Source organism: Rhinopithecus bieti, unplaced genomic scaffold, assembly GCF_001698545.2.
Source record: "Rhinopithecus bieti isolate Rb0 unplaced genomic scaffold, ASM169854v2 scaffold_41114, whole genome shotgun sequence".
NCBI classification, from domain to species: Eukaryota; Metazoa; Chordata; class Mammalia; order Primates; family Cercopithecidae; genus Rhinopithecus; species Rhinopithecus bieti.
In genome coordinates, this window is record NW_016817363.1 from 1,277,309 (window position 1) to 1,301,613 (window position 24,305).

The 24,305-nt window shown below is 37.4% G+C and overlaps 1 long non-coding RNA gene across 1 annotated transcript in view; it reads left to right on the forward strand.

Annotated features, from left to right (window-relative positions):
- LOC108517853 (uncharacterized) overlaps positions 1 to 21,805 on the forward strand; it is a 67,541-nt gene extending 45,736 nt beyond the window's left edge. The window contains exon 5 of the long non-coding RNA XR_001882223.1: positions 21,731 to 21,805. This is a non-coding gene — a long non-coding RNA (uncharacterized LOC108517853). The remainder of the gene's footprint in view (positions 1 to 21,730) is intronic.
- The last annotated feature ends 2,500 nt before the right edge of the window (positions 21,806 to 24,305 follow it).

Genomic DNA, 24,305 nt, shown 5'->3' on the forward strand with positions numbered 1-24,305 from the left:
GCAGGAGGATCGCTTGGGTTCAGGAATTTGAGACCAGCCTGGGCAACAAAGGGAGACCTTGTCTCTATTAAAAAATAATTAATTAATTAATTAATTAACCAGGTGTGGTGGTGCATGCCTATAGTCAGTCCCAGCTACTCGGGAGGCTGAGGTGGGAGGATGGCTTGAGCCCAAGAGATCAAGGCTGTAGTGAGCTGTGATTGCACCACTGCACTCCAACTTGGGCAACAGAGTGACATGTCTTAAAACAACAACAACAACAGCAAAAACACAAAACAAAACAAACAAAACAAAAAATCGTAAAAACTCGCACTACTGTGAAATGGAATATGAGGGAACAGTGGATGCAAGGAGATGGGTAAGAAGCTGTTGCTGTAATCCAGGTGAGCATAGATGGTCCCAGACCTGGGTGAAAAGAAAAAGACAGAAAGAAATAGAAAGATGAAATATTTTCTCTTTAGAGGTGGACTCAGGACAACATATGTATGGAGGGTGGTAGAAAGGAAAGCATGTTCAATGTTTTTGAATATGTTAATGTGCTTCTAAAGAGTTTGTGTGTGTGTGTAATGGGGTTATTCATCAGTTATTCAGCCTTTTGTTTTGCTACTTTATGCTTTTTTGTTTTTGGTAAATAACTTTTATTTTATGAGAGTGAAAGCCTCCTTGTTTTATTAACTTACTTCACTGTCTTATTGAAGACATTATATAAATATAAAATATCTACAAGTATATTGACTTTGGGATTTTATTATATTTTGGTCTTCTTAAACTACTTAATTGCATTATATCATTAAAAATGGTTGCACATTCTGATTATTATGAAGGCTTTGTTCCTGATGGTCTACTTTTATCTGACGTATCTACTCCGGAAACTATATTTTATATCTTTTCTTTATCTTTTATAGTATTTCACATGTTTTACAATTGCAATGTTTTATTTTTTATAATTTCACCCTTTTGGTAAAAACTCGGGCAGATATCACAAAGTTTATAATGTTTTCTTATGCTTTCGTCTATCCATTTGCAGGTGCTATAGCGTACAGCAATTTATTGATGATTCTGGTACAGACTTCGTCACTTTCTTCTCTAGATTTTAGAAAAGCTTTCCTCAAAGAGTCTGTGATAATATCAGTCTAAGATGTGTTTAAACTATATCCTTGCAGGTATTAAGTCCTGAGAAGCATGAGATATTTGAATGTTTGTGTATATTATGGCCTAAAATCCATGTCTTTATGAAAATTATATGACTAGCACAGTTCTCGACATATTATAGATATTTGACAGACGTCTGTTGAATGAATGAGTGGTTTTCTTGCGGTAGTGGTCACATGAGGATGTTCAGTGGCCATCTTTTTGTGTTAACACTAACACTCTAAAAGCCATTCTAGTTTAAAAAGACTAGAAATGGAGAACAAAATGTGATAAATCTATACGATGGAATACTACTCTGCAATAAAAGGAATGAACTACCAGATAACTCATAAGACACAACAACAACAACAACAAAAAACCCAGTTCAAAAATGGACAAAGAACTTGAATAGACGTTTCTTAAACAAAAGATAGACAAAGGACCAGCAAATACATGAAAAGATGCTCAATATCACCAATTGTTAGAGGAATGCAAATCAAAATCTCAATGATATACCACCTCATACAGATTAGGATGGCTGCTATTAGTCATCCTAACAAAATAACAAAAACAAAAGCAGAAAATAACAAATATTGGTGAGGATATGGAGAAATTGGAACCCTATTACATTGTTGATAAAACCATAAAATGGTATAGCTACTGTGAAAAACAGTTTTGCAGTTCCCCAAAAAATAAAAAAAATATAGAAACTATATGATTCAGCAATTCCATTTCAGGACATATACTGAAAAGAATTGAAAACAGGGTCTCAAAGAGTTATTCATACACCCATATTCAAAGCAGCATTATTCACAATAGCTAAAATGTGAAGCAACTCAAGTGCCCATTGATGGATGAATGAATAAACAAAATATGCTATAAATACACATTGGAATATTATTCAGCCTTTAAAAGAAGAAAATTCAGATGTACACTGCAACATGGATAATCTTGAGGACATTACGCTAAGTAAAGTAAGTCATTTGGGAAAAGGCAAACACCGTACAATTTCACTTACGTGAGGTACACAGAGTGGTCAAATTCATAGAGACAGAAAATAGAATGGTGATCACCAGGGACTTATGGGAAAGAAGAAATGGGTACTTATTATTTAATGGATATGAAGTTTTAGATTTGCAAGATTAAAAAGTTCTGGAGATATATGTTGGTAATGGTTGCACAACAATATGGATGTACTTAATACCACTGAACTGTATTTTTAAATATGGCTAAAACATTCAAGTTTATGTCATGGGTATTTTACTGTGATTTTAAAGTAATTTGAAAACAGAAGTACTGATACCTGCTACAATATAAACAAACTTAAAAAAACAAACAATAAGAACAAAAACAAAAAACATTATTCTAAAATGAAAGAAGCCAGTCACAGAAAACGACGTAACCAGAATACGTCCAGAATAGGTAAATATGGAGACAGAAAATACACTAGTGCTCTCCTGGGGCTGGAAGTAGGATAGTGGGACTAGAACATTACTGCTCACGGGCATGGAGTATCCTGGGGGTGATTAAAATGTTCTAAGTATAGATTTTGGTGATAATTATATAACCCTGTAATTATATAGGAAATTCTACAACATGTAAATTCTATCTCAGTTAAACTACTGAAGAAAAAGACTAGAAAGAATGACTCACACTATTTCAACATATTACTTCTCTCTCTTTGTAACACTAATTTATTCTACATAAAATTTATAGTCTGTTGCACACAGCACTTACATATAATTGATTTTATTTTCACATTTTAGGTAAAGGGGGTAGAAACTATTATCTTACCCCATGATGAAACTGAGGCTCAGGGAAAAAATATGATTAAGCCAAGATCCTGCAGTAAATGAGAAAGCCTAAATTGAAATCCAGTTCTGACTTCAAAGCCATTGAATTTTCTACTACATCGTGCTTCCTCTTAATGGAGAATGGTTTAAGTTCTGTGAGGCACTCTTTACCTAAAATAATTTCTCTAGTCAAACTGAAAGTATTTGGGATTAATATGTTTTCAATAGTGTTGTGAAATGAATTGCTTTATTTCTCTGAATAATTTGCAATGTATGAATGACCACACACCCTAGAAGCTTGGTGATTTTTTGGCTGGGCAATCTAGGGAGAGCTTCAGCTGGAGAGAACATTAGGGGCAGATGGTTAGTGGTCTAACAGCTGACAGCAAGGAGAGGGCATAGGCAGAGCAGAAGTCACTGGAAAGAACCAGCCGTGAGGACTGGGGACTCACCCTGCATTAGAGTCTAGGGTAAGGATTCCAGGCTCCCAAATGCCCTCTGGTAGCTAACAGGGACTGTTACTTTCCTGGAAGACTGAAGATGGGAACTCAACAGTAAAGAGGATGAGGCAAGAAAGGGGACAAGTTCCTTGAATACAAAGGAGGGCCTGGGTCACAGTAGAACTAGTAAACCTCATTTCATTGAAATTAGGTTGAGATTGAGAGAGGGAGCTGTGGTGGGACTGCTTTTATGTTTAGACTCAGATGTGGGATGCCCATAAAATACTGAATTTACAGACAAAAGTTAAGTGGTCTCTACCATAGAGAGAAATGCATTAAAGCAGATCATTATGCAAGCGAACACTAAACTATAAGCTCAGTTAATAACAGTTTTTCTTTCTGAGTTAGTGGTGATGTTTTACCAATAATAATTTCTGTGGGTTAAGGACAAATGAGAACAAATCTAAATATTGTTTGCTATCTTTTATTTCAATTTCCTGAAATTATTGCTTTAATAAAGAGTTATTCTCCATATCCCTCAGTTCTCTTGAGGCTTCCATGGTCATGGGGGTGAGATAAGAAGCAACTGGAACTCAATTTCTTTTTAACTTATTTTTCTCTACCCTGAAGCTTCTAAGAAAACTACAGGTGATAGACACGTTGTTTCTAATCTCCATATAGGAAGAAAAGGTTTCATTTTTACTGCCCACTTCCTTTCCAGGCCTTTGAAGCTTTGTTAAAAAAAAAAAAAAAGGTAGAAACCATCCCAACCAGCTGGGTTTCAAAATTTAATAAAAGAGAGACTGTCCATGATATGTCCCCATTCTCAGAAGGTACTTTTATAAGTAGGAAAGTTCCATATGCTAAATCAACACAAAGATATGCATTTATAAGTCATATATTTGGTATTAATAGTAAAAGTCCTGTCTAAAGGTTCCTGCAGAAGTTCAGAATAGTGTAGTCCAGAATAAGGTACAGCTCTCTGCTTGGGAACACAGTCTAGTTGCCAATACTTATCAACTCTTCCTGTGGCTCCTTTGCCTGAAGAGTATTGAACTGGCAATATTATTTACCCATTGTTATGTGATAATATTACAACAATCTACATACATTGAAGCTGAAGCAATGTACATTTATCATCTCACAGATTCTGTGGGTCGGGAATCCAGCTATGGCTTAGCAGGATTCTATGGAAGGATGCCATCAAGGTGTCAGCCAGGCTATGGTCTCATATCTGAGACTCAACCTAGGAAGGGTCTACTTGCTTGCTTGTGTAGTTGTGGACAGCATTCAGTGACTCGTGGACTGCTAGGCTGAGGGTCCCAGGGAGCTGCTTATAACATGGTAGTTTGCTTCTTGAAAGCCAGGGTAAAGTGAGTCTTCCAGCAAGACAGGCATACCAATCTTACGTAACATAATTACATACTTCCCATTACCTTTTCTGTATTCTATCAATCAGAGAAAAAGTCACAGTCTTACCTACACTCAAGGAATAGGAGATTACATACAGTAAAGCATGACTACCATGAGGTGGAGATCACAGGGGCCACACGGGTTTACTCTTATTCTGGAGATGCTGATAGTGCTGCCTAAGTTCTCATTTCTTTCCTTCTACAGAATGAAGCTTGAATGCAGTTTAGACCATCTTTTTGACTCCAAAACCTAAAAGTACAACAGTAGCCACATGAATCATGATTTAATGACAATGACCTGCTGTAGTTTAATCTTAGCTTCAATGCATTGTATTGTTATGCATGATGATTATATATTTTCCTATCTCTCCAATTAGATTCCAAGCATTATTTTCTGCATCCTTCATGCTAGGAACAGCTTCCTTTCTTCCAATTTATATTTATAAGAATACCACTTTGCTCATATGTTTTATTGTAATTTCTCTTCATTTGGAAATCGACTTAGTCTTCCGCTCCCTCTCCCTGCATCAGGCATCTTTCCTGGCTCTTCCTTTCAAAGTTAGATCTACCTGAGAAAGGACTTCACAATCCTTCCTTAATAGTGACAGTCCCACCACTTTGCTATTTTGCATTGACTTTTCTCTCCAAGGTTGTTTGGGTTGTTTCCCTGGAAAAGAAGGAAAGAAGGATTGTGATTATTCTGTGTAGCTCCAGAAGACAGAGTGAAGATCAATAATAGGAAGTGAGAGGGAAAAATTGTAACTCCATTTCTGGAGGAGTTTTCTAACAACAACAACAACAACAAAAACAACAACAACAACAACAGCATGACAGTCCCTGGAAATGCCAAGGTGGGAACGTCCATTCGTCAGCAGTCCTGGAGAAAGAATGCCAAGGCTGCAGTGTCACAACCTAAAGGACTGACTCCTCCCAGATCCCTCCCAACCCTCAGAGGACATCATTACAAAAGGATGTTTTCAAATTTTCTTTTAATCTCCTTCTCCAAAGTCTAAGCAAAAATAATGAAATTAAATTAAAAACTAAATTAAATGAAATAAAATAAAACTTCCCTAGCATAGCCACCAAATTAACCTCTTCAGGATGGTCGCATTTCTCCTCTCCTACCCCCACCCATTATGACTTTGCACTTTGCAATGCTGGACTTTTGTTGCCACCTTTCCAATGCATACATTTCTTTCTGTTATTAGTAGTGCTATGAGCTCTCAGGACTATGATTAGTCTTAGCTGCATCCCCAAATCTCATTTTTTTTGTTTTCTGCAATTTTTTTCATTTAGCATGAACTGACATCAAAAAATCAAGGACATCATTGGCATTAAAAGGAACTAAAAGGAAGTCTTGCCTTATTCCCATAATTCCTCAAATTTATTTTCCCATCTACCAAGTTATCAAGTTGAAATACAATTTCTCACAGATCTCTACAACCCAACACAAAATTGGGTCACGCTTTTGTTTTGGAGAAAAGAATCCTAGTTTGTCAGGTTAAAGGCTCTTCCTTGATTTCAGTCATGTGAATAACTTCCTACTTGCCATTTCTGCTATGTTCAGCTTCCACATGTCGGCCGTTTTCCATCCCTCTGAGAATGCTCCACTGTGCTCAGTGTCTTCACATAAATTTTCCTGTTCTAGCCAGACTTTAAACTATGTGTAATTATATTTTTAATCTGACACCTAATATCACATGACAAAAAGACAGTAGAAATTATACCCAAATAGTAGAAAATGTGGGAGTGAGACGAAAGCTGGTTTAAGATTGTCTACCTTTGAGAGAAGCATTATTACTGTGTTGATTTTAAATAAATGTAAAGGTTTCAAAGGTGGAAATTATGTGCTCTTGCAAAGATTTAATGCATGGTGTGAGACAGCATATATGACCTAGGATAATCCCGATGAGCTGTGAGAAGACACTTGCCCACACAGTGTCAGAATGACCTTAGTTGTTAATTAGCCACACGGGACCTGCCCTGGATGTTAAATGTTAAAATCATAAAGGCTTTCATGGCTAATGTCACTTCTAGATTGTTGTTGCTAGCACATAGTTTGTTGAATCATTCGTGCTCTTTATCAGCCTAGTAATTCCAGGATAAAGGATAACATGCATGCAAAATACCAATGTAGTAACTGGTTCACTATAGGCACTCAAAACAAGTGAGGCCCTTTTCCCTCTCACCCCCTAACTCACTCTCTTTTTATTTTGCAAAAGTCCAGCAGTAAATAATATCCATGAGATAAAATAGAAATGACAATCCTGCCATTTCCCTTCTTTTAGGTAGAAATCTGGAATTGAGCCTCTTTTTTGATAGGCTTATCCTGTATTATTTGTTTGGAGGCAGAGGCCCTAAAGGGGCTTGCAAGACAAAATGCCATATCAGCATTTTATATGGTCCTCTAAAATAATTAAACCTGGAAAAAATCTGTTTTGTTTATCAAATTTGCATTTGTCTCACTCCCAGTTTTCAGGGTTGCTTTTGTTTCCAGAAGTCAAATTTACTTTCCTCTATCCCCTTAATGTTTCTATTAAATGAAAAATACAACAAACATACAGAACCTCCACCCTTCATCCCAACTGCCACAGACACATTCAGACACACATTTGCCCATCTATCCGTAGATTCAAAAGGATTATTTCATAGTTGATTTCTTTTATACCCCTGGTAAATCAGCAAGTTAATTTATTTTCAAGGCTACTAATATGATTGATTAGATGAAAGCTTAAGAAAAAGTTGTGATTTATGTGTATGTGTTGGGTGGCCAGGGGAGGGCAGGAGGTGAGACGGGAGCAGGAATGGTTTTATAATCAGCTTTGAAGGAAGCTAATTTCACAATACATACCAGCTCCCCACAAGCTCCAATAATCCATTAAATTTCTAGCTTCATGATGGCTGCAAATGTTGGTGAAGTTTAATCTTTTTCTTCTCCTAGTAGAGAGAAAATTTGAAGGTAAACTCCCAAACTGAGTGGATAAATGACTGCCAAATTATCTCAGGAAATGAAGGAATATAACAACAGGTGCCTACTGTTCAATTATTTTGAATAAGCTGTTTTCTCTTCTCACTTGAATGCAGTGGGGTAGGGTTTAACAGATTGGAAAAGGAGATTCGGAATACAGTTCAGTTCATTCTTGAAAGTATTCAATTATGCTAATTCATATTGAATTATTAAAAACTAGGCTTTAACAACTCCTGAAATTATTTGCGCTTTTTAACCTAAGTGAAACACTAGTTGATAGTCTAGATTTAAGATAGATGCTGGGAGGAAAGCCTTTTCCCGAGATTCAGACATCCCACCTCTACTCTTCCTTTAATAAACCAGCTTCACAATGGGTCAGCTTTGCTTGATATGCCTACTGCTTGGGACCCCTGTAAATATTTCTGCATTCCATGGGACTTAAAGATGAGTTGTAGGGGTAGGCCCATTATCAAATATGTATACCACAAATCAAAAAATGAAAATGTCCTGTATTTATATCAATTCTTTACTTTTAATATACTCACACAATTATAGACCTCAACTTTTGTAATGGTAGGGACTCTACCATACCTATTTAGTAAATACTCTTTATTTATGGTTATAATAAAAATGCAGAAAAGAACTTAACAAATTTTAAAATAACAATTAAATAAAATAACCAGAAGCCATCGTCTTCTCCTCTGTACCTTGTTTTAAAAATGTCTCATTATATTTTCATCTTTTAAATGTACTTTTAATTATAAAACTGTAATCTTACAGTAAATGATACCAAATACACACAAACATGTTATATAAATTAATGTACTGGACACTGTACCCATTATTTATGTTATGAGATGACCTGGATTTTATGCAAATCCTCAGAATGATGATTTTGTCTGTATACGTTTGAGCTTTGTGTAACGTGCCACAGATTAAGAAAACTCTAATATTTTATTAATCATTTTAAAAAAACTACACCTGCACATCTTTGCTGCCCATGTCTACAGAGCTCATTCAAAGGCCAAGCAAGGCTCAATCACATTGCTTCGGTGCAGGCTCTACTTCTGGTTTAGAAGTCACATGGGTACAAATTAGTGATTATGGAAGACATCACATACTATTTGTGTATTTAGAAATCATTATAGAAAAAAAACCTTTACATATAGCAATATGTTAAAATGAATCTCTTTTAAACTCATTGTTTACACTGAACCCCCAAAAGGTCAGGAGCAAAACAAAGTTGCCAAATTCCAACTTCATAGCTCAAAGTGAGAGGATGAACCATACTTGAAGGGTTTGCAAAGGCAGCTTGGAAATACTGGTCTTATGATCCTTAGCTGACTATGTACTTTTAGCTTATAAAAGAAAATACAGAAAAGGGAAGTTGGGAGCTTGAGAAAGGTTTTCCCTAGAGAGTTGTTCAAGTCGTGTCAATTCACCACCCCTACCCTGCCCAAGGTGGAAGATGGGGCTTTGTCCCCAAATTACAAGTGCAAGAGACTTCAATGGAACCAACCAAATAGCTTAAGTGATTTTCCTGTGGTTTGAAGAACAGTGAACTTGTGTTTGACACAAGCAAGAGGCCATGTCTGGAACTTCTTGCTCTCACAAGAGGCAAATAGAGGTAGCTGTGTCTGGGAGAGACTGCATGCTGAGTTCGATGAGCCAAAGATATGCAGCTATTTTCCATAGACCGGTGTGTATGGTCTAGGGAAATTTGCCTAGGGTTCTCACCAATGCTGCCTGCAAGGGTTGTTTGTAAAAGCTAGGAGACATCAGCCAATAGGCCTAGGGTTAATGGCAAAAAAGAGACCAGCTTGGGCAGATATATTTGTACTGTCAAGGGAATTTCAGGTAGAAGATTCCCCAGCACTTAAGAGGAGGGGGTGTCTGCACAATCCATAACACTTCTGATTTTAGGAGTCAGCACTGAACTTCCACAGCCAATGAAACCCAAGGCAGATTACAAGGGTGACAATAAAGTAACACCTTTTCTATACAACCACATCCCTATGGGTACACACACACAAACACACACACTTCTGCTCCCAGAGCCAGGAGCCACAGGTAATAACTTTTGAATTCATAAGGTAATATAGGATATAAGATATGATAAAATGAATGAGTTTAAAAGAATATTTGTCTTAGAAACCTGTAACTTAATATAGGCAAACCATGTAAATTATTTAGAAAACAATTGAAACAACTGTTGTCCTTTCACATTCATCACAAGTATCTAGGATGTTTGTGAAGACAGAAAACTATACGATATCTTAAATATTTAATGATGGGAATATAATAGCATTTTTTGTTAATCAATTTTTCTTCCCAAAGTAAGAATTTGCAATGCCCATTCATTTCCTCAATCATCATAAAAGTACCATGAAATAAGTTTTCAATGGAACTTCTATTTGCTGAGAAATTCTTGGTCTGTAGATGGAAGTACAGCAAAACCATTTACACTGAGATCTGTTTTATACCTTCAGCAGACACAAAAGAGAAGATGATGTAAACGCCCTTTGGAAAAGGTCAGATACAGCACATCATGTGCTTGTTCTTGCTCGAGCTTTCCTTGTTGTGCCTACCTTTTAGTTGCATAAGAGCACTATCTCCTCCCCAGCAGTTAATGACTTTTGTTCCATAAAATGCCAAGTGATTTTCACTGCCTCTGAGAGAGTAATTTTTTGATTCAACCATTACAGATTTGGACCATTCAACTCAATTATGTTTGATTGGGCCCTCCTCACTGATGGTCAGTTTCAGTCAAACTTACACCCTCAATATGTGCCTGTATTTTAGCAAATGGTTTTTAAAGTTGTTACAATAGTAGGATTATTAAGAGGGAATGATCATTCAAATAATTTCAGAATAATCCTATTGTTTGGTTGATATTAGTGTGATATTCCTACATAAAAGATCTTCTCATCTGCTCCCTTTTCAAGTTTCTAATTGGGTTTAATTGAGAAATATCCTGATGAAGAAGCAACAATCCTTAAGAAAATATTTTATTGTTCATTGTTACTTCTTAGCCTGTGAGTCAGATTTTTCCTACTACCACATACCCAAAATAAAGTATGGAAGTAAACTATATTGTTAAGACTAAGATTTTATGGTTACTAATTTTAATTTTTTGTCTTCATAAAATGGCTTGGTCTTATTAATGGAATTTATAAGTTAGTAATGTGAATTTGATGCTATGAAATCCTTTCACATGAATGACATACATTTGTCAGTTTTACTTGAAGGGATTTGTATACATTTTATTTTGAAAAGCTCCCACTGCTCTCAAAAACTATTTGAAAATTTCTGGTCTACGTTGAAAGTTGAGTATACGTCTTATTTATTATAATGCTCTGGACTTGGGATCAATTATTTATATTTTAGTAAAAGTAGTTAATTCTGGTGCCTCTAATTTATAATGTATTAATTTGAACACAAGGATTTAGGGATTTAGGGTTCTATTAACAGTATCTGCCATAAAAATGTTTGCTAAACACTTTGATAAAGTAAACAATGTTACATAAGAGAAAGCATTTTCAAGGCCTTTGCTACTTAATGTCTGTTGACATACAAACAGAAAATGTTTATAGAAATGAGTCTCATTTGTTCATTAAAGCTGTTTCACAAGTTTGATATTCAGACATAATATTGTGAACAAATCAAAGACTCACCAGAGTGATAAAATCAGAATTTCTGGGTTGTTAGATAACTGATAGGTCAGCCAATCGAAGCACTCATTTAGGGGTTGAGCACCTATTACTGCAAAGTATGGAGCTCTTTGTACAATACAAGAAAGTGTAAGTGGCCTTTGCTCTCAGTGAACTTAGATAGGGGAAGTGAGGTATAAACGTGTGAGATTTAACTAAAAAGCGTTAAATCATAGTGAAAAGACTACGAAAATGATGGCCTAAAACAGCATGATATTAACTGCCAAAACAATTAACCAATCTAATTGATCTTTTCAGAGGAAGCTATCCAATCTATTCCACAGATGGTTATATGGAAGAGAGTTCTCTGTACCTTCTTTAAAACCTGCAGCACATCCTTTTTGATAATTCAACTCAGGTCTCTCTTAATGTAGAGGTTTTGGTGACATTTCTATATAGGGCATTCCTTGACGTACAATATAGAGTTTATTATATTACATTAGAATTTACACATTGTTCAAAATAACATTAGACTCTCAGGTATAAGATCTTTTTCGGTTCATGTGGCAAGAAGAGCCAGGGAATTGTAACTAATATAGGAGAAGAAATAGGAAACAAAGAGAGAAATTTCAACAGAAGCTTTCTAAAATTTTTATGGATCGCAGGTTAAGTCTAATGTTAAAGTACCATGTTGTAGTAAATAATTAGCAATGAGGCTATAGTAGTGGTATTGGGGTCGGGTAGATAATGATTCTTCTAGTCAAAGGTTTTGAGCTCAGAATCTTCCATACTCTTTGCTCTCTTTTTCTAATTAATAAATTAAGATGAAACAGCTTCCCTTTCTCTTTCTGTTCTGCTTTTCCCATCATTCACTCTGACAAAAAGAAATCTCCCGAGATTCTTGGTGTGAGTTTTTATCGCCACTATTTTCTGTACTGTGTTAAGTTCTCCTCCAAAGAATGTGACACCGAGACTCAAGGTCTTTCCCCTTTTTATATCTTTTCAAACATCACTATCTTGTGTTGCTTCCTGCAGTATTCTATTGTAATGGGCATGACTATTTCACTTTACTGCAAAGGAATATGAAGGTTGAAACTATAATTGGATTAAGTAAGTTACAGTTATGCATTATTCAATTACTGATTCTATCTTCTTAGCTTTGCAAGCTAAACCTGCAATCACAACTATATCTTCCTCTCTATTTTGTTCATTAAATAACTCCATGGTGAATTCACTTTTACCCCACACTTCCAACATTTCAGCTCTCTCCATTAAAAGATTTAATAAATTATCCTTCAAAGCAAACACACACACACACACACACACACACACACACACTACTATGTATTCTTAGGGATGTAAAGAAAGACACTGCCTAGTCCATCTTTTTAAATATAAAATTGGATGAGAAAATTTAGACTCAGAAAGATAATGATTATGGAGACTCATAGTACTGAGATTAAGAAAAAGCCACCTGGCTCTAAATTTAGTGCTCATCGTTATTGTTCCTTTTGTCATCAAAAGAATTTTCCTTTCCCTATAGTATTAAATTGTACAAACTCCAATAATTATTATAGAAAAATTTCACCACTCTAGCCTGAAATAACATTTTCCAGAGCCTGGTATCAACTCTAATAGTCTGATATTTGGGGATTTTTCAGAGTAACAGAAAATTAAAACCAGATAGCCATTATTTAATAGAATAAATAGCCATTCTTTAATCATTAAACAATAAATTTACTTGATCCCATAGTAAGCTGTTTTGAGATTAAACCTCAAAATTTCTGAATCATTAATAACTAGAAGCGGGGATAAAAACATTTTTCTAAAATTTCCATATACTTTTCTTCCCTGGTTCTGGGGTGGAGGCAGGAAGTTGGTAAATACAAATATATTCTTGCTGCAGGTGTATTCATCATTGGGCCAGGCATACTTTCCCTCATTCCTTTCTCATAGTACATAAGACAGTTTTCAGAAAAACAAATCCTTCTTTCATTTTCTTCCTTATTATAGCTTCCCTTACCCACCAGCGTTTGCTCTTGCACCTGCCCTGCCATTTCTTAAATGCCAGCGTGATTAATGAGTGCCAGAGGCAGCAGATGGGAAGGTACACTTTCCCTGTCTGCACTCTTACATTAGCCAGTAGGAGTTCTTGTTCCTTCCCATAACACTCCATTCAGTTGATCACCAGACCGTCAGATACAATGTGAGAGGCATTTGGTACTTGTTCAATACAAAGATCTGAATCAACGATTACCCAAAGTTCAGCTGAAAACAGTGTTTGTGAATTTACTTACCAATCTCCCACCTCTGTCATGAAAGTACATTTGAGCCCCACACATGATGAAATGCACCCATAGCTCACCTCCTAAGTTTTGCCCCAGACTTGGCCATTGGAATTTTATTAGAGATGATAATAAAATTTTGTAGTAGATCTACTCTAATCCTGACCTTAAAATATCTTCATCGTGCTATAGACCATATTAACTTCCTACTGGATTCGTAAAGGAATCCATCCTTCCAATTGTGTGAAGGAGCTCTGAATTATGGTAGTCATGCCTTCCCTGATGCAGTTCCCACTTATTCAGGGACTTATTTTCAAGTCAGAGAATCAGTGAGGTCTTTAGATTTTTTTTTTCCCTTTCTACAGTAGCTTTCCTTTTGGTCTTTTTGCTGCTCATTAGAACCCCCCAGTATGTGGCCAGGGAAAAGATGTAAAATCAATTCTGTCTATTTTGCTGGTAATGGATAAGAAAATAAACTATTGTGACAGTGAAGAGAATGTGGAAGCTACTGGCTATAATGAGGCTTATGGATTATCCACACATTGGTTATCTAGGCTCATCTTACAACTGTGGAAACTGGGCGTAGTCTATGTAGAAAAAAATTTCACTTTTCTAGCCCATCTTGACTGTTTCTTTAAGTCATAAAAGCAGTGGTAATAAAAATCCAAGAATCATATATAGGCATGGAATAAGAATAAACTCTTTCCCTTTCCCATAGTGTTACTTTAAAGACACTTGTGGACACTTTTGTCTTTAGATTTCTGTTGGTAAGCTACATTGCTACAAATAATATATCTCTGCTATTTTATTTAGCAACTCTAAACAGTTATATCTCACCTATCAACTATGAAAGATGAAGAATTTATCCCCTTGACACTATCCTGTTCCCTCCCCTCTTCATGCACAATTTAATTTTTTTAGCTCTTCCATTGGTTACCTTTATAACTTTAAACAGTCTATTTAAAGCCATATCAGTTCTATCTATCTATCTATCTATCTATCTATCTATCTATCTATCTATCTATCATGTCTATCATCTATCTATTACTTATCAAATTATCTACCCATCTGCCTATCTAATACCTACCTACCTACCTAGGTCTACTATAGACACTATTTTTGACTCTTTACCATGCAAGGTAAAATGTGAGTGTCCATTATATATCTATACTTTGGTTATGAAGGTAATTGATTGTAAAAATTAGAATTATATAAATTGTGTAAATGTTATTCACTGAAGATGAATGACCTATGAAGAAGGTGATGTTTTCTTTGGGTCAAAAGCCAAAGAAAGTCCTCCTGGAGAAGAATATCTTTTGGAGGAACATCAAATTGCTCAAAATCCTGCCTCATTTTTATTTACTTCAGATATGCACTATGACTTTTATACTCTCACATATGCTTCTCTTAAAACTTCTAGTTGTTTTTACTTTTTATTGTAGTTAAAATACTCATATAAACTTACTTTATCCTCAAATTTCCTATGTATACTGCTTATTACAAAGAATATATTTTCTTTGTGAAAACATATTTTTCAGAGTCCTCTAACTACCTGTTCTGATTTGTCTAACCTGCTTTTCAGCCTTATTTCTCAGTAGCCATGCCAGAATTTTCCCATTACCAATCTACATTATTATTGTATTATCTCAGAATTTGATCTTTTATTCATCAAGCTTACTATAATTGTCTCCTAGATTTTCGCACCTTTCATCTTGTTTCTTCCAATCCACTCTTCACAATAGAATTCTTTGCAAAACTCATATGAAATGAAATGTTTATCTGTTTTTAAAATGAAGATTAAACCTGTTTTCTCTTTTGCTTTATACCACTATAAAAAGTGATTTGACCCATTCTGTAGGAAAGGATGAAACCATTTCATCTCCTAGGGAATGGAGGCCAAGCAGTTTTGTTTTTTTGAAGATACAGTCCATCATGCACTGAAGGAAAGAAAGCCAACTTTCCTCATGCTAATGGTTTGGACTGTTTAACTATAGTTTTAACCCATCAAGGTAGCTATCGTGACAGAATAGAAAAGAATGTCATTTTCAGGAGAATAGAAATTTGTCTGTATCTTTTTTCCTTCTTTGTAGTAGCTAGAACAATGGTTCTCAAGGTGTGCTCCAGACCAGCATGTTTATCACTTGGGAACTCATCAGGAGCACAAATTATTGGTTCTTACCCACATCTACTGAATTAGAGATTCTGGCGACAAGACTCTGGCAATCTGTGTTTTAAGAAGCCCCCCAGGCAATTCTGGTGCAAGTTAATGTTTGAGAACCACTGGCCTAGAATTATGCCTTCCATATACTGGGTGTTAAATCATTATTTGTTGAGAACATACATAAACATTGATAAAAAGAGATAGAAGAGCCTTGAAGTTGCTGAGTTGCTCTGAAAGGCACTGTGGAAATCCTTAGGAATCTTGTTGAGTTAGAATTCTTTCCAGTAAAAGACTGTCTTCCTGTAGGAGGGACTTTCAGGTTGCATTCATCTAGGACTTGAGTACTTCAATTATCTGGTCTTTAAAAGAGAGGACCTGTCTCTTCATCTGCACCCAGCACTTTTCTTTGCAGAGCCTTCTGGGACAGCCATATTCCAGTAATAGTCCTGGATACCAATCAAGGAATTTGCAAGGAATTTTGGCTGGGAATAGCTGTGAAGAGACTGAGCTGGGTCAGTAGGGGACGGATACTGTTATTGTATGTAGCCATCATTCATGATAATATTAACATGTCAGTCTGGCTGAGGCTTAAGTTACATCACAGGCATACTAGCACAGATAGACTAGAACAAAGTATTTTTTCTAATACCACTCTTAATACTATGTAAGACTCTATTGTCAACAGAATGGTTTAGGAGGACAGAAAGAAACTCTTCCTAGGTGCTTTGGATGTCAGAGTAATCTTCGATTTATGATTAAGACTAGAAGATAACAGGCATCATAAGGTCAGAATTAAAATCATGCAAGAAATACATTTCTTGTGGCTAATATATGAGTGGGATAGTGACTTTGATGTAATTTTTATAAGGTACCCCAGTCTGTTGACCCTAATTGATTTCTCTAAGCAGGTCATGAAACATGATCCACAAATTCATCCCTCTTCATCCATCTTAAAAAAGGATGAGCTCATTTTTGAAGGGAGAGCTCTGGACCTTGAATGACATAGTAAATATATTTAGGGAGAAGGACATTATTGCAAGTAGCAAGTTAAGATTTGGTGAGGAGGAGTGCTTTTCTGGTGCTGGTGAGAAAGCATGTAAACCTTAACTAGGGAATAGCATTATAATGCTTCAAAAATACCAGATTCATGAGCTTAAGAAATGCTGAAGGCAAATGACATGTCTCAGAGCCATCAGCCTCCCACTCTCAGGGGTTGAGGTCATCAACTTTCCCAAACTGATTTAACATTTTGGTCTTTGGTCTTAATGCCTAAGCATTGTTGAGCAAATCTTTGGACAAGAAGAGACCTGAAAAGCTGGGTAAGTCACCCTCCGGAATGTCTGTGAGGTTAGTAGGAGGTGACCTGCATATACCCTGCACTGGAGAACTGGCTCAGAGAATACTGGTGCAAGGAGCTTTAAGCATAGGAATTGTTAATTATTCTACCTGGGGTTAACGTGGGCTGGGATTTCTCAGTGAACTTTCCATTCTAAACGAACTCTGTTGAAAACTAAACAGTCCCCCAAATGGTTGAAGACTGCTCAAGGAAAGAGAAAAGAATAAAGTGTGGCTATTTCCTGCAAAATATTTCCTTCTGCCCACCTATCCACAGGAACTGGTGTGAAAGGAAAATACAACAAGAGCTAAAAAGGCCTAGAACACAGATATATAGGCTCTCTTGGAGTCAGCTGCTGGTGTACTTGGCTGCAGGCTGTTAGACAGCTGCTGAGCACAGTGGATTCTGATATCCTCTGAGAGGAAACCAACCCAGCCAGTTCTCACTGGCGTGGTTCAGAACACCTGTAGAGGGAGTGTGACAAGGAAGGTCCTCCAAACCCAATATCACTGGAAGACTTGGGGATTTGAGAGCAGATCATGGACCTTTCTTGGACAGCAAGGAAAAGAGGTCCATGCTAGGCTGTCTTGTAAGCTTTAATTTCTTCCAGGACTACTGGGGCCTCTGAGTAGAGGTAGCAAGGAGAGGAGAAGGGCAAGGGCAAGGAGAAGGCAGTGGGCGTTCTTAGTAGGTGACAACAAATCACTATATTCCAGACATTGTGTGGAAAACATATGCTTCCTAAAGACTAACTTACTAGGCCAGAATTAGGTGACTATTGAGCCAGAATTTCTTGAGATGAGAGTGGTTGGTGGTCAGTGGTTGAAGTCAGTAGGTTATATCCAGAACTTGAAAGCAAGCAGGGAGTCCCACTGTGGTTGGAACCAAGTGTAACCTGTTTAGAATGCTAGGCCCATACTCTCGGAAGCATGCAAAATGAAGGCCTTCCACGCCTTCCCTTTTCATGTTCTACGTTTTGATGTCTGCAGAGAATCCAAGGCACATGCCATGACATCCTATCTCTTTTGTAGGGTGTTATAATTCCCAGATGTCTCAAATTAAGCACCAAGAGCTTTGATTCCAGAGACTTCACAATACCCAAGGAGTGAAAAGAAATGAAGAATAGAACTTTCAGCCAAGTGTAATGTTTTCTCTCACCATAATTAAAATGTGGAATGTGTTCAGGGTGAGAACACAAATAGAAGTGAATAACCCTGACTATATGAAATGTCTCGTTTTATGAAGTTAAGAACCCAAGAGTGAACAAATGAAAGAGTTGCCAAATACTGACATAACCTCTGAATCTATGTAATTCTTTTGTGTTCCCCACCATGACAGTGAGTAAGAAAGGAGTTCTGAGAAACCCATCCTGTGATTCTCTACTCAGAAAATCTTCGGATATGAAGGCCAAAATTCATACACAATATATAAGGCCTTCTAAAATTGAAAGCCTAACAACCTCTGCGGTCTTAGGTCCCATCACATTTGTAGTTTCCCAAACAATGTAGCCAGACCAGGAAGGACACTCAGTACAAAGGTATGTAGGATAAAGTCTCCTGTCTGGAAAATACCACATCTTTAAAGACCATTCAGGGCTACAAACATTCAACATTCTTCTCCTTCCCCAGACATTACAATTACTATTGTATGCTTCTATAATGGCACCCATGAAGCTCCTTATGCAAAAACAAGATCATTCCACTTTGTATCCCTAGAATTTTAGCATAGTCCCAGGTACTCATAAAATAAACAATAAATATTGAATGCATGAGTAATAGATACAAGCATGTATAGTGCCTTAACTAAGAGAACTTTGTAGAACCAAGACCAAGATCAAAAATTAAATACAGATATTTAAGCCCCTGCTTTCCTCAAAACCCCACCACAAATGCTATGTTACGTGAATCCATTTATTCTTTGTTTTGCATTGAATATCTATAGCTATATATAAAGTGAACGCCTGGTGAGTGGGTGGGTGGTGGTGTTCACTCTTATTTAGTGGAATGTGAATATGTCAGAATCACAGAAAATAGAAAGAAAGAGGTTTATTCAAAGCTGTCAGTTCTCATGCCTGCTTTTAAAATCTGAGATGGTGCCTAGATGGTTCAAATTTAATATTCACATCCACTTTATCACATCAAATATGATCATTAGCAAACAGTGTTTGAATGGTAGCTATTTCCTGACTGACAATAGCCATCCGGTGGTACCCACTTTCCCATATGCCTGGGACTGATACAATTCAGATAGTCTGGAAAACAGTGGGAGGAAGGAAGTAATTAAAAATGAGGGGGAAGCTTGGGGCAGGAATAAGCATCAATTTTATCTCACACAAGAATATCCCTATATTTATTCTCTTAAAAGTTATAGGTGGGGACAGAAAGACTATTTTTAAACCTATTTTATATCCTCAAATGGACATGCAGTCTTGCCCATAGAGTGTCAGGAAATCCTGAGGATGGGCACTGGTATTCAAAATAAGCTTACACTGTAGGCTAAGAAAACAGAAAGAAATTAGCTCTAGAATACCATGGAAGTGGATGAAGCTCAAAAGTGGACAGTGGTACTATTATAAATTCGGAGGCCCAAGCAACATTTTGTAGTAGGTGGACTGCCCCACACCTACTCAAAGAAGCACTGTACTGTCATCAGCAATACCTTTACCATGTGGGACTTGGGACAGGGGTGAGTGAGTAGGGGAGAGACCTGGCCTTTGGGGGTCTGTAAGCACTGTAGAATCTTCTTAAGCAGCAGCTTTACCCAGAAAGATGGAGGAGAAGGTGTTTAGCAATAATTTGTAAACACTGAAGAACTAAAGTAAGAATGCTTTAATTGCATTCTTAATTTTAGGACTAACTGGTTGCAAAAACTGTCCTGTTCATTACAGTCCTATCCTGTTTATTTTGAGCATTCACCTAAATTATGTTTCCCAGCCATCCCCTGCCTCCAGTTAGGTGGGGTCGTGCAGTGAGTTGTGGCCAATGGAATATGGGAAGAAGTGATTGATGCAATTTTCCAGGCCTGACTCAGGATTCGCTTCTGTCTCTTTCCTTATCCATAGACTGAATGGGGAGGAATCTGAGACTCTAGAGAAGGAAAGTGCCCCAAGACATATAGAGTCTAGGTCCCCTTATATGAACTACTTAAGCAGTCTACCAAACAAGAGGATCCCTCCCCTGCAGCCATTTGGATTTTATGCCCTTCTATAAAGCCACTGCGATCTGGAGTTTATCCATTACAGTAGAGATAAAGCTGCTGCTTCCAACCATTTCACGAAAGTGACTCAGATGGTCTCATGCACCATGTCCTCCCATGCTCTCTGTCACTCTCAGGAGCATCTTCTTGATGTTCCTCCTCCCATTTGGAGCATGCTCGCCAACTGTTTATTCAGAATGTCAAAACTCATTTGTGGCTAGAATAACAATGACATTTAAATAGTCAAAGAATCAACAGAGTAATTTTTTTGGAGAAAAGGTATAAAGAATTGAGGGATCATGATGAGCAATGCTTTTAGTCACCATGGCGTTCTTTTATTCATTGATGCACACAAGTAATTTCAATTAAAGTGCCAGGTCCAATTGCATGTTACTGAAAACACTAGGATTTTACTAGCATAATGGGTCTATTTAAACAGCTTTGGGCTCTCAATTTAAAGCCAGGATGTTGAAATGAGGTTAATAAACAAATAAATAGACGAATAATGAACCTCTGTATGTTTGGAGTATAATCATGGGAAACTGAAAGTTAGTTAGAGACTGGGGAACAAATAAAACTGGGACTCTGGTGAGTAAAGAATTTCCTCAAGATCTTGTTTCATATTTGAATCTTAATCTAGCTGCACATTCCTCTTATTTACCCATATGATGAGTTAGGATGTAGGACTCCAGTCCAGAGAAAGAGTAACCTCTAAAAGACTGACGGCTTCCCCAGGTGCCTTCTGTCTATCACTTGCTGTCAGTCTAACTTTTCTATTGCTTCTACCTAAAATAAAGGAGAAATTCTTTCTTCAAAACGATGATTCTCTGGCTTACTGCATTTTGTTATTTTCTAATTCTACTGTGGCAACTCTGCCCATTTAATAAACATGAAGAGAAAAGTTCATTTAAAAGCAGAACCACTCAGGATTACAGAGTAAAGAAAATAGGTTTACCTTCCCGTGAAGTTGAGGGAACCAGAAGGATGGGTTTCAACTAGAGATCCCCACTGAACAACTTGAGTCAAGGAAAAGGAACTCTGTCTACTGAATCTTGCCTGGGATAGCTGGTGAACTGTTAGAAACAGAAAAACATATTGCAAAACATATTGCAGGTGCCTCTTCCCTGTCTAGTATTTAGAAAAGTTCCCCTGAGTGTCCTGAGTGACCCAGCCCTCAGTGCACCATGATAATGGTCAGCAATTGCTAAGCCATGTTTTGACTGGTACCTCTTCCCTCCTTTCATATATACTTTTTTGAACTTCCCTTTGGATTAGGACCCTCCCTTGCCCCCATACACACAGCTCATGTCTATTGTTTTCTAGAAGGTTTCCTACTCATTATTTATATCTTTTTCTCAGAGAGACCCTAGACAATGGTTTTACCCTAAGATGGAGGAAAGATCCCTGGATGACAGTTTGAAGAAATGTTTTCCAAGACAAAAATCCATCATAAGTCATATTATAACTCACAGGTATATTCACTTCCCTGGAAGAACCCCTGCCTATTGATGTCAAGCTCAGCTGTGCTGTGTGCTTGAGCTAATGCAATGTGAGCATACATGATACATGCCACCACTTTCCAGAAGCTTTCGGAGGCACTGTGAAATTCTGCCAGTTCTTTTGCTTCTGCCTCCTGCTATGAGAATGGTACATCCCACAGAGAGATTTCTTCTTTATTCTGGACCCGGGAATAAAAAGACACTTGGAGCAGAGCCAAATGGAATCAAGCAGAGACAAAACATCTGCAGCCACCACCACTATATAATGTGGACTATTGTTGTAAGTCACTAGGATTTTGGGTTTCTTTACGAATGCAGCAAAATGGACTAAAATATCACCTGACTAGGGGCATTAGAAATGGATTTTGTGAATGACAAATGAACTTTAAGCCCTTAAGATTTCTGAGTTATTTGTTACAATTACCTTCATATAATAATTCCTCCCCACTTTCAATACCTTAGCCCCTCAAACTGAAAGGCTATGATGACATGAAAGGGAAAGTCCCAAGCTCCTCAAACTGGGTAGGGTTAAAAGGATCCAGTTTGAAATTTGTCCAAAAAGCTGGACAGTGGTGACCATCCACCACCCCCATTTTCTGTAAGTCAGCACATTACAAGCAGAGAATAGTAGCTTTAGACTATATCTTTGTAATAGCCACACAGATAAACTTGGATTTTCTTTTTACCTTTACCCTAATTTATTCCCTGGTTTGCTAGGCATTATTTCTTAGAAACATAATTTTAAAAGGAATAATGTCCTTTCAAGCTGCCACTGCAACCTGAAGATGCCCTTTCAGATAACCTCTATATTCTCTAAAAAGTTTCTTATACTTTCTGTTTCCCACAGAAACCTTTTGAGTTATTTTCTCTCCATGATTTAAGCATAGGTCAACTGTTCCACCTGCATTTCTCTAGCTCCTGCTCTTGCTTAATGAGATCTAGGATTTCTTATTTTAGCTGTGTTTATTTTTTGGTATCTGCTTTACTCAAATTACTCTTCCTTTTAATTGTCATCTTCTTTATATATCAGAGTTAACAGTATCCTTTATCATTATACTATTGGAAAACAGTTTTCCATGAATCCCTTGAGTTTCAGCACATCTTGAGAGCAGAAGAACTGACAGATCTTTTTTTCTAGACTATCTTTTTCAAGGATGTTTATATAGCAAACAGCCTTGGAAAATATAGTGTCGTGCTCCAGACAAGGAGCAAAAATTGTTTGCTGTCCATTATAATAAAAATAATACCTCTGATATGGTTTGACTGTGTCCCCACCCAAATCTCACCTTGAATTGTAATAATTCCATGTGTCAAGGGCAGGGACATGTGGAGATAATTGAATCATGGGGGTGGTTTCCCCCATACAGTTCTCATGGTAGTGAATACGTCTCCTGAGATCTGAAGGTTTTATAAGGGAGAGTTTCCCTGCACAAACTTTCCTGCCTGCAACCATGTAAGGCGTGCCTTTCTCCTCCTTTGCATCCTGCCATGATTCTGAGGCCTCCCTAGCCACGTGGAACTGTGAGTCCATTAAACCCCTTGTTCTTTATAAATTACTCAGTCTCATGTGTGTCTTTATAGCAGCATGAGAACAGACTAATACAGAAAATTGGTACTGGTAGAGTGGGGTGCTGCTGTAAAGATACCCAAAAATGTGGAAGTGAATTTGGAACAGAGTAACAGGCAGAGGTTGGAACAGTTTGGAGGGCTCAGAGGAAGACAGGAAAATGTGGGAAAGTTTGGAACTTCCTACAGACTTGGAGAACTCAGAAGACAGGAAGGTGTGGGAAAGCTTGGAACTCCCTAAAGACTTGTTGAATGGCTTTCACCAAAATGCTCATGGTGATATGAAATATAAAGTCCAGGCTGAGGTAGTCTCAGATGAAGATGAGGCACTTGTTGGGAACTGGAGTAAAGGCAACTCTTGCTATGCAAAGTGACTGGTAGCATTTTGCCCCTGCCCTAGAGATGTGTGGGGCTTTGAACTTAAGAGATGATTTAGGGCATCTGGCAGAAGAAATTTCTAATCAGCAAAGCATTCGAGAGGAAGCAGAGCATAAAAGTTTCAAAAATTTGCAGACTGATGATGCAGTAGAAAAGAAAAACCCATTTTCTGGGGAGAAATTTGAGCCAGCTGCAGAAATTTGCGTAAGTAACAAGGAGCTGAATTTTAGTCACCAAGACAATGGGGAAAATGTCTCCTGGACATGTCAGAGACCTTCACAGCAGGCCCTCCCATCACAGGTCCAGAGGCCTAGAAGGAAAAAATGGTTTCCTGGGCTGGGGGGTCCAGGGCACCCCTGCTATATGCAGCCTTGAGACTTGGTGCTCTGCATCCCAGCTGCTCCAGCCATGCCTAAAAGGGGCCAACATACAGTCATGCCATGGCTTCAGAGGGTGCAAGCCTCAACCCTTGGCAGCTTCTATGTGGTGCT